General features: G+C 50.3%; 1 protein-coding gene across 7 annotated transcripts in view; it reads right to left on the minus strand.

The window, feature by feature from the left end:
• Window positions 1–12,928, minus strand: part of DNAJB6 (DnaJ heat shock protein family (Hsp40) member B6) — a 65,346-nt gene extending 52,418 nt beyond the window's left edge. For 2 of the 7 annotated variants that reach the window (XR_009244951.1, XM_058660657.1), the window contains exon 1: window positions 12,218–12,389. The gene's annotated coding sequence lies outside the window, so the exon portion shown is untranslated. Of the gene's footprint in view, window positions 1–12,217; window positions 12,401–12,906 lie in introns of those variants that run through there. The other 5 variants (XM_058660655.1, XM_058660656.1, XM_058660654.1 and 2 more) reach the window with 5 other exon arrangements.
• Between the last annotated feature and the right edge of the window lie 462 nt (window positions 12,929–13,390).

A 13,390-nucleotide genomic window follows, 5' to 3' on the forward strand; every position in this document is an offset into this window, starting at 1 on the left:
CAGATGCGGAAATACTGAGTTCAGCACAAATGTGAACAAAAGGCCAATAGCCAAGACAAATTTCAGGTGATGCTGTCACTGCTTAACATGAAAAAGTGAAGAGGCTTGGAGCAGTGTCTACTCCTCAGGTCCTTGTTATCAGGCAGGGTTAAAGGGTGGTAATTTTGAAGGCAGCCAGGTAAAGCCCACAGGTAAAAGACAAATACTAGCAAAACAATAAGGTAAACCAGAAAAGGGAAGATATCAACATACAGGAAGAGGTGGGCTGAGAAAAACCCAAGACATTATACAAAGGCATTTGGCCTGGAGGGTACCGGTACCAGAAGGCTAAAGACCTCCTCATCTCCCATCGCTGGTACTGTTACATGTTACACATGGAGTACCTCCCTTATTGGAGGACGTAAGTTTTCACCAATTTCAGCCTCCCACTAACACAGACCCCCAAGAAAAGCACCGACGGCTCCAGTAACTGGATTCCTGCAATCCACACTCGAGACCCGCTTTGGCTTTGCCCACAACAAAAACGAGGGAGGCAGCCAGTAAAGGGGCAGAGGCCTACCTCTGCATTATTTTCCAAATCTTCTTCAAATCTGATGTACACATGCAATATTTAAATTATAAGTGTTTTTATAAACATTAAGCCACGCCAGCAACACTACCATCCCGCATGGGCACGGACTGAACCCCAGATCCCTCCTAGTGTGCCTGGGGAAGGAGAAGAGGGCCCACTCAGGCCCTGCAAACAAGGAATACCAGCTAAGGCCGCTGCTTCAGCCTGACCCAGTCCCAGCCACTGTGGAGTGACGAAAATCTCTTTATCTATGAAATGACACCAATCTCTAATTGATACATAAGACATTCTAAAATGTGAGAATTAAAAACATTACGTTACACAGTAAATAAGTACTTCAAAAATCATTTTAGAAGGGCTGGGTGCAGTAGCCTAGCAGCTGAAGTCCTCACCTTCAATGCACTGGATCCCAAATGGGCTGTGGCGCCAGTTCTAATCCCAGCAGCCCAGCTTCCTGTCCACCTCTCTGCTTGTGGTCTGGGAAAGCAGTCCAGGAGGCCCAAAGCCTTGAGACCCTGCACCAGTATGGGAGACCCAGAAGAGACTCCTGGCTCCTGGCCTCAGATCAGTGCAGCTCTGGCTGCTGCTGCCACTTAGGGAGTGAATCAGCAGATGGAAGATGTTCCTCTGTCTCTCCTCCTTTCTGTATTTCTGCCTTTCCAATAAGAAAAAATCAGATCTTTAAAAAAAAAATATTTTAGAGTCCGACACAATAGCTTAGCGGCTAAAGTCCTTGCTTTGTTTGTGCTAGGATCCCATATGGACGTTGGTTCTAATCCCAGCAGTCCTGCTTCCCATACAGCCTCCTGTTTGTGGCGTGGGAAAGAGTCGAGCATAGCCCATAGTCTTAGGACTCTGCACCCGTGTAGGAGACCTGGAAGAAGCTTCCAGGTTCGGGTCCACTTAGCTCTGGCCTTTGTGGTCACTTGGGGAGTAAATCAGTGGATGAAAGATTTCTGCTCATATCTCCTCTCTGTATATCCTCCTTTCCAAAAACATACATAAATCTTTAAAATGTATGGCTCAAATGTTAAAAAAAATGAGTGAGATCTTTCCACTTCCACAACTGAAAGGAGGTTAAACATGAGCCCCCAAATAATGGCATCGTTAAGCAGCAGGGTAAGCCTGCACTGAGGAGGCCTCCAGCGCAAACTGCAGTGCTTGGCTCCCGTCCAGGTGAGCCCACTGGCAGCTAGCTTCCTGCCAATGCATCCTGAGGGGCAGCAGGGGGGGCCAAGTGGTTAGGCTCCTGCACTCCTTGTGGCACAGCAGACACCCAGTGTTCCTGGCTTAATCCTGACACAAATTCAGATGGTGTAGCCATGCAGGGACTCAGCCCACACACAGATCTGTCTCTTCTGAGCAAAGCCCAAAACAGACATTAGATCTTACATTTTCTGGTTATAATTTTATATAGTAGGTTTATACTACTAAATGTTTTTAATGTTTGTAGTTCCAATTATCTCTAGTTGATGATTGGTATCTTCTCACAATTCCATGAACTAAAAGCTTAACTCCCAATGTGACTGTATTTGGATACAGTATCCTCATAAAGTACTTTTTGAGGTTAAATGGGGTAAAGGGTAGCTCCTTACTCCCTCAAGGCTTTGCGATGGTACAATAAGAGGATGCTGGGCCCAGCGTGACAGCCTAGTGACTAGAGTCCTTGTCTTGCATGCACCAGGATCCCATCTGAGCACTGATTCTTGTCCCAACTGCCCCACTTCCCTTCCAGCTCCCTGCTTATAGCCTGAGAAAGCAGTGGAGAACAGCCCAAAGCCTTGGGACCCTGCCCCTGCGCAGGAGACCTGAAGAAGCTCCTGGCTCCTGGCTTCGGATCAGATCGGCTCAGCCGGCTGCCACTGCAGCCACTTGGGGGGGGGTGAATCAGAGGATGCAAGATCTGTCTCTCCTCTCTATGAATTTGCCTTTCCAGTTATGATAAATACATCTTGAAAAAAAAAGTGGGGCAGGAGGATGTTTCTCATTCTCACTTCTTCATATGAGATAGCAGCTGTCTGCAAAAGTCAGGGAGAGCTCCCTCCCCAGAAATCAAAGCTCCTGAACTTTCCAGCATCTGAAACTTTGGTCAATGAATTTGTTGTCTGAGGGGGAAAAAAGGCTGGGGTGGGGGAACCAAATGGCACAGTGAGCAGCAGGACACAAGTCATCATCTCCATGAGTGGCATGTGCAGTCCCAGCTGCCAGCTTCCGAGCCAGCCTCCCGTTAGTGCCCAGGGAGGCAGCAGTTGCGAGGCCCTGTCAAGGAGACTCAGATGGAGTTCTGGCCTCCGGCTTGGGCCGTCTGAAGCTGAACAGTGAACCAGCGAGGCTCAGCATCTCGCCCCTTGCTTTCTGTAGCTTGCTCTGCTTTTCAAAGTATTTTTAAAAAAAAAACTATCTCAAAGATAGAAAAATTCAAAGGACAGGAAAGATGTCTAAGGCAATCACTGGGCCCCGCGCCATGGCCTAGTCCTTGCCTTGAACATGCCAGGATCACTTATGGGCACCGGTTCTAATCCCAGCAGCTCCACTTCCCATCCAGCTCCCTGCTGTGGCCTGGGAAAGCAGTAGAGGATGGCCCAAAGCCTTGGGATCCTGCACCCACATGTGGGAGATCTGGAGGAAGCTCCTGACTCCTGGCTTCGGATCGGCGCAGCACTGGCAGTTGTGCTCACTTGGGGAGTGAACCAGCAGATGGAAGATCTCCTGTCTGTCTTTCTTCCTCTCTGTATATCCGATTTTGTAATAAAAATAAATAAGTCTTAAAAAAAAAAAGATGCTTAAGGCAATTACTAAAACAACTATTAAGAAAATGCACAGGCCAGTACTGTGGCATACTTTGTGGAACCATTCCCTACAATGCTGACATCCCATCCTGGCCTGGGTTCAAGTTCCAGAGTTTTGTCTTCCATCCAACTCCCTGCTAATAATACGCCTGGGAAACCCAAGTGCTTGGGCCCAGGGACACATGCACAGGGACGACATGAAGCTCCTGGCTGCAGCCCAGCCCAGCCCCAGACACTGACACCCTCTGGAAAGTGAACCAACCGATGGAAGATCCTCTCTCCCCCACCCTTCACTCTTTCAAATAAATAAATCAATCATATTGTAAATATATCATTTCAACTAACTTCTGCTGCAATCATCTCATCAAAGTTTTTTTTAGCACACACCTTTAAACTTTGTTACAGATGAGGAAAAAAACACAGAGTGTTCTTCCAGTGGATCCCCAACGGCCACAAAGGCTGAGGCTGGCACAGGCAGTCAGCAACCAGACAGGTCCTGCTTCAACCTGCAAATCAGACCCTGCCAGCTTCCTCTCACTGAAGGTCATGAGAGCTTCCCCGCAGGACCAGACAGCCCCAAGTCCGAATGCCCATACCCTGCCCTCGCCACTTCACATCCCTTCATCTGTCTCCCACTGCCAGCACGCTCCTCTCCAACAGCCATGGGAAAGCTGACAGCTTAAGGCCTCGTTTTTACATCACTTTCCATTCTTTCCCAGTATGTGAATACCACTTACAAAGCAAAGAGTCCCAAATACAAGCTTTAATTCCAGGTCTCTCCTTGGTGCTTCAGACACAAATAGACAGATGACTACCTGATATAGCCACTTGGATGCCAAACACACATCCCAAATAAAACTCAGGTCATCCCAAGTTTAACTCTTGGTTCTCCCCACTTCATACCCCTGGCCTTTTTCTAGTGAATTCTACCTCGAGTTCTTCAATTAACACAACTTCCATACTTCACAACACTTACCATACCCGTGTGTCTCTCCCTCTTTCAAATACCTCCACAAAATTAATCAAAGTCCTCCCTAGCATGCCTCCAAAGTACCTTGGACCCCTGCACCCACATGGGAAATGTGGAAGAAGCTTCTGGCTCCTGGTTTCAGGTCAGTGCAACTCTGGCCATGGTGCCGCTTTGGTAGTGAACTAGCAGATGGAAGACCTCTCTGTGTCTTCCTACCTTTGTATTTTTACCTCTCAATACATCTCAGAAAAAAAAGACAAAACTGCAGTGAGTTTTGAATGCATACTCAAGGCCTGGTGCGGTAGTCTACTGTCTAAAGTCCTCACTAGAAAGTGCTGGGATCCCATATGGGTGTCGGTTCTAATCCTATCAGCCCTGCTTCCCATCCAGCTCCCTGCTTGTGGCCTGGGAAAGCAGTCGAGGACGGCCCAGAGCCTTGGGACCCTGCACCTGTGTGGGAGACCCAGAAGAGGCTCCTGGCTTCAGATTGGCACAGCTCTGGCCGTTGTGGCCTTTGGGGAGTGAGTCAGTGGACAGATCTTTCCTCTCTGTAAATCTGACTTTCCAATTAAAAAAAACCCGTAATTCAGTTCAAGAGGCCAGACGTTGCGGCACAACAGGCTAATCCACTGCCTGCATTCCATCTGCAGTACCAATCCCCGTCCTGACAACCTCACTTCTGATCCAGCTCCCTATCAGTGACCTGGGAAAACAGTGGAGGATGGCCAAGCCCTTGGGATCTGCACTCTTAGGAGAAATCTAGAAGCTCCTGGCACCCACCTTCAGGCCAGCCCAGTTCTTGCCACAGTGGCCATTTGGGAAGAGGACCAGCAGGTAAAGACATCTCTCTCTTCCACCTCTCTAAATTCTTTCAAGAAAAATAAAATTTAACGTAAAAAATTAATTTTGGGGCTGGCACAGTGGCAGAGTAAGCTAACCCTCTGCCCTGTGGTGTCACCGTTCATGTGAGCACCGGTTCAAGTTCCAGCTGCTCCACTTCTGATCCACCTCTGCTTGTGGCCTGTGAAAGCAGCACAGAGCGGCCAATCCTCTGAGCCCTGCACCCACAGGAAGGCACAGGCTTCAGGCTCCCAGCCTGAGACCAGCTCAGCTCTGACCATTATTATGGCTTTCTGGGCAACAGATCAATAGATGGGGCCCGGCACAACAGCGTAATGGTTAAAGTCCTCGCCTTGAACGCGCTGGGATCCCATATGAGCGCCGGTTCTAACCCAGCTCCCTGCTTGTGGCCTGGGAAAGCCCTGCATCCACGTGGGAGCCCCGGAAAGAAGTTCCTGGCTCCTGGCCTCAGATCAGCACCAGCACTGGCCACTGCGGCCACTTGGGGAGTGAATCATCGGATGCAGGATCTTCCTCCCTGTCTCTCCTCCTCTCTGCACATCTGCCTTTCCAATAAAATAAATCTTTAGAAAAACTGTAAATCAACAGATGGAAGACATCCTCCTCTCTACATAAAATCTGCCTTTCAAATAAAAAATAATTTTAAAAGAAAAATGAGCTCAAAATGTCCCTTGAAAAGAACAAGGACAGGTGTTTCGGTTCAGCAAGTTGGGCCATAGCTTGGTCAGCCTAGCATCCCACATCAGTGTGCTGGCTCAAGTCCTGCTACTCCACGTCCCAGCCAGCTTTCTACTCGTGTATTCTGGACAGCAACTGATGGCTCAGTGGTTAGGCCCTTCTCGACAGCTGTTACAACAGCCAACAGTTAAGCTTTCCATGTACAAGCACGAGCCTTCATCCTTTCCTCCTCACGACTGCCTAAGGCCTGAGGTGCACATGCCCAGCGGCTCCTGCCATCAGCAGCCAGGACGCGGGCACTCGGGAGCCGCGCTCTCCAACACTGCTTGGCTTCCTTCTTACTTCCAGTACTAAACTGATTTTTTTTTCAAATATTTATTTTTATTGGAAAGTTGGATATACAGAGAAGAAGAGAGACAGAGAGGAAGATCTTCCATCCAGTGATTCACTCCCCAAGTGGTTGCAATGGCTGGAGCTGCTCCACTCTGAAGCCAATCCGGAGCCAGGAGCCTCTTCCAGGTCTCCCATGCGGCTGCAGGATCCCAAGGCTTTAGGCCCTCCATGACACCGTGTCCAGGCCACAAGCAGGGAGCTGGATGGGAAGTGGGGCTGCCAGGATTAGAAACAGCACCCATATGAGTTCCCACTAGGCTACCACACTGGGCCCCCAATGTTCAGTTTTTAAAGTGGTTTTATTTATTATTATTTGAAAGAGGCAAGGACAGAACCCCAGTATTTGAGCTACCACCTGCTGCTTCCCAAGGTACACATTAGCAGGAAGCAGAGGCAGGACTCAATCTGGGGCACCCTGAAGTGGGATTTGGGTGTCCCAAGCAGTAGGACACGCTGCACCGCAACACGCTTGCAACATTCACCGTTTCATCATAGGAATGCCTATCGGGTTCCATACACTGCTAAGGCTGGAAACAATTGGCAAACTGTCAGCGCTTCTACCGAGATGTCACCGAGCACAGCCGGAACTCTGAGCTGAGTCCGTGCAAAGTAGGCAACAGAGAACTGCATGGAGCAGTCGCAGCCCAAGTCCTAAGGAGAACATCTGCAAGCAGCCACAAAAGCCGAATCTGTGGGCCCCGTGCAACGGCTTAATCAGCTAATCCTCCAGTGCGAGCAGCAAGAGCCCTTGGGCGCCGGCTGCCCACTCCCCACCCAGCTCCCTGTCGGGCCTGGGAAAGCCTTGGAACTCTGCACCCATGTGGGAGACTGGGGAAAAGCTCCCATCTCCTGGATTCAGCTCAGCTCCAGCCACTGCCACCATCTGGGGAGCGAACCACCGGATGGGAAGGGAAGAACTTCTGTCTCTCCTCGTAAAACTGCCTTTCCAATACAAATAAAGTGAATCTTTTAAAAAATGAGTTCTCTAAAAGTAAACTGTTACATGTCTGACCAAAAGATGCTACTAAAACAAGGTGTTAGCCTATGAGTCTACATTCCATACTAGTCCTCTGATGAGCTTATCTACGTGCCAGAATAAATGCATAGACTAGCCAAACACAAACTATTAAAATAGTAAAATGTCAATGCATCACAATCAACACTGGGATAGTCACCTGTAATCGAGAAACCAGTGTTCCAACCAGGGGCCCGGTGCGATAGCGTACTGGTTAAAGTCCCCACCTCGCAGGCGCAGAGATTCCATATGGTCGCCTGTTCTAATCCCAGCTTCCCATCTAGCTCCCTGCTTGAGGCCTGAGAAAGCAGTCAAGCATGGCCCAAAGCCTTGGGACCCTGCATCCACGTGGGAGACCCAGAGGAAGTTCCTGGATCCTGGCTTTGGATCGGCTCAGCTCTGGCCGTTGCGGTAACTTGGGGAGTGAACCATCAGATGGAAGATCTTCCTCTCTGTCTCTCCTCCTCCCTATAAATCTCACTTTACAATAAAAATAAATGAAACTTAAAAAAAAAATTTCCAACCTGTACCCAATGCAGGACGCCATCTCTACAACCCCATGGTTGCACCCAATCCCTACAGGAAGGGTACAAGGACACAATCCTGCCAACCTTGAAGACTGTGTGCTGCAAAGCTGTGATTCATTCAAGGAGAAATGGCTCCTGATGACAGAAGCTTCTGTTGTCCCAATACAAATCGCCAAAGCTAGACATTTCTCCATTTCCTACTCACTTGAATCCCTGACTCCAATCTTGTTCACACATTTTCTTTCCTCTAGGTAGATCTTCCAAATACCAAAACACAAATCCGCTCTGGAACAAGCAGACACACCTGACAAAACATGCTTGTGGGACCAGCAACGTGTCGCGATGGCTTCAACTGCCACCAACCATGCCACCACCTTGTATGAGTGTCAGTCTGGGTGCCAGCCACTCCACTGCCAAAGCACTGGGAAAGCAGCAGCCGGTGGCCTCAGTGCTGAGAAACCAGAGTTCCAGGCCCCCAGCTGCAGCTGCTCCTGCCCCTGCGGACCCGCCTCGGGCACTGCAGCCACGGGGAGAGACTCAGCCGATGAACGTCTGTCTTTCCCCCTGTTCTATGATTCGAATAAATCTTATTTTTTGTAAAAGCCTCCAAGGTGTAAAGGTTGGTGGTTTAAATGTCTATTTCTCTACTGTTTCTTGTGCTTTTATTCATTTTATTTCCTCAAACACCTGAAAATAGTTCTGATTTCCAGGGCTGGATTACCTAGCACATCTGCCACAATTACTCTACAGGTAAGCTACACCCTTATAAACTGCATTTACTAATTTAATGACTAGAACTTCAGAACCTCAGGTAGGAGGAAGGCAGTTGGTACAGCGGTTAAGACACTGTTTGGAACGCTGTCACCCTCTAAGACAGCACCTGGATTCAAGTTCCAGCGCCTCCATTTCCAACCCAGTTTCCTGCTCACACACACCCCGGGGAAGCAGAGTCCCTGCCACCTGAGTGAGACCAGAACTGAATGGCTCCCAGCTTAATCCAGTCCCCAGTTAATAAGGGGCATTTAAGCAATGAATGTGCGAGTGCAAGATCTTTCTCTCCTTTGCTTCCAAATTAACAACAACAACAAAAAAAATGAAGTCGGCCAGAGTAATGCCCACCAAGTCTGACATTCTTTTGCTACAGAAGAAAACCTCCATAGACCTTCCAACCAGACTGCCTTCGCAGGGCGAGCACTGAGGCCCGTGGGCCGCCACCTGCCACAGCAGAACCCCACGACATTCCCTGATACACGGCCCCTTTGCAGACCTGCCTCCTGCCAGGGCAGCAATGACCCAGTGCCTGCCTTGGTCGGGGGGGGGGGGGGGGGGACGGGACAGGACGACATCAGGGTCCTGGCTCCTGGCTGTTACTAGCATGAAGGAATTATCAGTGTCTCCGGGTCACTCTAACTTTCAAATAAAAAGATAAATCTTCATTTTAAAAAAACTGCCTTCACTTCTATTCCTGCATCACTGAGAAAGTACTAACAGACTTTCAAACCAGCTGGCCTTATTCAAAAGCCCATTTCATTCATTTTAGATCCTCTGACCAAACGAACCACTTCACGTTGTTTCTCTGACAACATGGACTGCTTACCATATCCCTACAAGTACAATCCTGGATGCAGATACACACTGAACGTCAACTGCATGCAAATCAGTGTGATCACTTACATTCTAGCTTCAAAGTTATCACACTACAAAATGGAAATTCTAATTTAAACATAATAAAATCTCCAGCCGCACCATTACAGATGTACTAAATTAACTGTTTTTTTTTTTTAAAGATTTATTTTATTTTTATTACAAAGTCAGATATACTGAGAGGAGGAGAGAAAGAGAGGAAGTGGAGCTGCCAGGATTAGAACCAGCGGCCATATGGGATCAAGGCGAGGATCTTAGCCACTAGGCCACGCTGCCAAGCCCCTAAATTAACTGTTAAACTCAGCCAGTGTGGACAGCAGGTCCCATGAAGCAAGGCAGACGAGCAGAGCCCACAGCGACCGGCATCATGGAAGGCAGACCTGAACCATGGCCTCCCCAATGCCTCTTCCTCCACACCACAGCATGCAACATCACGTTGTACAAATTCTATTTTCTTGATTTGAAAGGCAAGAGATGCAGAGACACAGAAGTCTTCCATCCCTGCTTTACTACACAATTGGCCACGATGCCTGGGAGTTGTGCCAGGGAAAAGCCAGGAGCTTCTTGCACTTTTCCCACATGAGTGGAGGGGCCTGGAACCCACTAAGCCATAACCCTGGCCCCAAGGTTACGTAACTGAAGAACTCGCTTCTTCCCAAATTGCCGTTCATGAATCTACTATATTATACACCAAGTTGCAGCAACCTGGGCACAGCACGATGGCCCAGCGGCTAAATCCTCGTCTGGAATGCACAGGGATCTCTTATGGGTGCACCAGCTGGCATCCCGGCTGCTCCACTGGTGGCCTGGGAAAGCAGTTAAGGATGCCCCAAGGCCTTGGGACCCTGCACCCACGTGGGAGACCTGGAACAGGCTTCCTGGGTTCAGATCAACTCAGCTTAGGTCATTGCAGCCGCTTGGGGAGTGAACCAGCAAATGAAAGAGCTTTCTCTTTGTATCTCCTCTTTGTATATCTGCCTTTCCAATAAAAATAAATAAATCTTAAAAAAAAAAACAAAAAAACACTGGGCCTGGCGCCATAGCCAAGTGGCTAAAGTCCTCACACCGCACACTCTGGAATCCCATGTGGGCGCCAGTTCTAATCCCTGCAGCCCCACTTCCCGTCCAGCTCCCTGCTTGTGGCCTGGGAAAGCAGTCTCCCACCGGCTCAAGCCTTGAGATCGCGTGGGAGACCCGAAATAATCTCCTGGCTTGGGATCAGCTGAGCTCCAGCTGTTGCGGCCCCTTGGGGGGTTGGAGGGGGGAAAATCAATGGAGGGAAGATCTTCTCTGTCTCTCCTCTTTGCTAATATGACTTCCCAATAAAAATAAACCTTAAAAAACTAAACACTGTGATTCTCCATGTTCTTTGCAAGCATACAAAGCTTCTATGTTTCAGAAACTGAATTCTTCACTAAGTCATCCCTTCGCAGTTAGGCTGCACCATTATTATTCCATCACTACGCTATCATTTTTGTATTTTTCTCCAACTTCACTTTTCTTCTCATTCGCTTCATTCAATATTGTGTCTCACATTCTATCCCTAAGAATCAAGCATGCTGCGAGTGTGCCATTCTAACCTCATGTTTATTCACAAGCCTGCAGTTGCTAGCTTTTCACCATTAGGTGGTGTCCCGACTGAATTTGAACTTCATTTTTTAAATTAACACTCCTCGTTTGTAAGAAGTGAAAAAGTTGTAAAACCAGTTAAAATACCCACTCGCAGATATAAAGGTTGATTATATTCAACAGACATCAGCCAGCACCGAGCATCCCAGAGGCTCGCCTTTAAGACAACCCAGCCACAGGCCTGCAGGTGCCCTCCAGCCCACAGGACCCTCGGGGAGCACAGGCTCCGGAAAACCAACTGTAAGAGGCACAGACTATCCCAACCAGAGTCTCGTTTGGGAATCTGCTGGTATGAAAACTCCAAAGTGGTGATGGCTACAACTCTGTATTTACCTTCATGTGCCCCCAAATAAACTCAATGTGCAAGAGCAAGTGGCTTTACCCTTTTTGCTACCACTTCAAACCAATTTGCCCTAAAGAAGCTAAGTGCCATTTGCTCGCAGGAATCTATCGGTATCTGTGATTTGAAATCCCTTACACAGCCACAACCTCCAAAGAAACCTTGCAGCCGGAAATTACCTCCCAAACCATTCCAACAACAAGAGAATAAACTTCAAAAACGCTAATGCTCCAAGCGGATGCACAACTCCTCCGCAATGCTCAAAAGCTCTCCGCATCTTTCACAGCATCACAGAACCAACTTCCAAAACTGCATTTCTCAAACCTTTCAGCAACCCGCACAAACCTCTGCACAGAAACGCCACTCCCAAGTCAGATTTCGTGCTCCGCATTAATCCCCACAAGGAACAGCAAGTACTCAACACCCCCCGCCCCCCAGAGAACAAAGGCCCAACTCCGGAGAAGCAAATAGTCCCGATTAAACTTCCCAGGGAACAAGCGAGCAGGGTGGGCTGGCCGGAAGGGGTCAGTTAAAGGCTTTCACGGAACCACTTTGACATGTTAAAAAAAATCATTGGCGGGGTGGTGGCGGGGGGAAGTGACTAAATCTTCCCAAAAGGCAGCCACAGAATTTGAAAGTTTCGTTTCTTTACCGTCCCCTCTTTGGGTCATTTTAAACTGTATCACTAAAATTAGCTTCCTTACAAACACTCTTAAAAGTCAAAGTTCAGAGGCTACCCCCTGCGGCTGGCGGCCCGGCCTTCTGCTCGCCACTGGGTGTGAAAACTCAAGTTTACACACCTGGGTGGCAAACTAATCTTGAAAGAGCAAGTGGCAACCCCCAAAGAGCTTCTTTCGACACGCGAGGCTTTTGCCTTTCACACTACCCGCATCAAAACGACTCCTTCCCGTAGCTGGCTACGCGGCTACCAACTTGAGTTACATAAACTAGATCCCACATCTTGCGGGAGGGGAGAAGAGAGAGAGATTTCAAGGTGGCTGTTTAAGAAAGCCGAAGGGCAAGTTTCATAAACTTCCCGAAAAATCCCTTGGCGAGTTCTAGAAACGGGGCCCTCGCGTTCCGCCGCCCGGCCTCCGACCCACGACCCCCTTATCCCGCCGACGCAGACGACGCGGCGAGGGATTTAAAACACACGGAAAGAAAGAAAAAAAGGGACGTGCCTGGGGCCCGACGCTCCCCCGAGCCCCCCGGCCGAGCGCGGCGCCGCCGGTCGCTCCCGCGCGGGCTCCACCCGCAACGGCCGCCAGGCTCCGGCCAGGGCGCGGCGGGGGGACCCCGACCCCGGGCGGCCCTCCGCCTCCCTCGGGCCCCGCTCCCCTTCGGCCCAGGGCCCGTCCCGCCGCCCCGCCAACCCGCCGCCCCGCACACACACACGCCATGCCCAGGGGCCGGCTCAGCGCCGTCGCCGCAGGACCCCGTCTACGCGGCGCCCTCGATCTGACCTCGTCGGCCAGGGGCGGTCCCTCACCGAGGACGCGGGCGGCCGGCGGCGGCGGGAAGGGGGGCGGAGGCGAGGGTGGGAGGCAGCGGCCCGGGCTCCTCTCTCGGCTCCGGCACGGCAGCGGTGGTGACGGCGGCAAGTCCTCGCGCTTTCCTTTCTCTCCTTTCTCCAACAACAAACAGGAAATGCGTCACGCGGCGACGCGGCGACGTCGGCTTCCGCCCGACCCTGACGGCCCCGCGCCTGCGCGGCAGCTGCTGCCCGAGCAACCCGGCCCCCCCCCCCCCCCCCCGCCGGCCTCGCGCTCACTTTTCGCGAAGGTTCTGCGTCCCCTGCCGGACTCCTGGTCTGTCTGAGAGGAGGATTCGGTGGCTCTTGAGTTCGGGCATTTCAGGAGCTAAGCATTGCAGGAGGCCGGCCAGGCTTGGGGCCGTGTCGGCGCCGCGCACCCGAGTTCCCCGCCGGATACGCTTGACCGTGGAGCTCTGCCCGTGCTGATCCATAGAACTCT

This window comes from Ochotona princeps, chromosome 2 (assembly GCF_030435755.1).
Source record: "Ochotona princeps isolate mOchPri1 chromosome 2, mOchPri1.hap1, whole genome shotgun sequence".
NCBI classification, from domain to species: Eukaryota; Metazoa; Chordata; class Mammalia; order Lagomorpha; family Ochotonidae; genus Ochotona; species Ochotona princeps.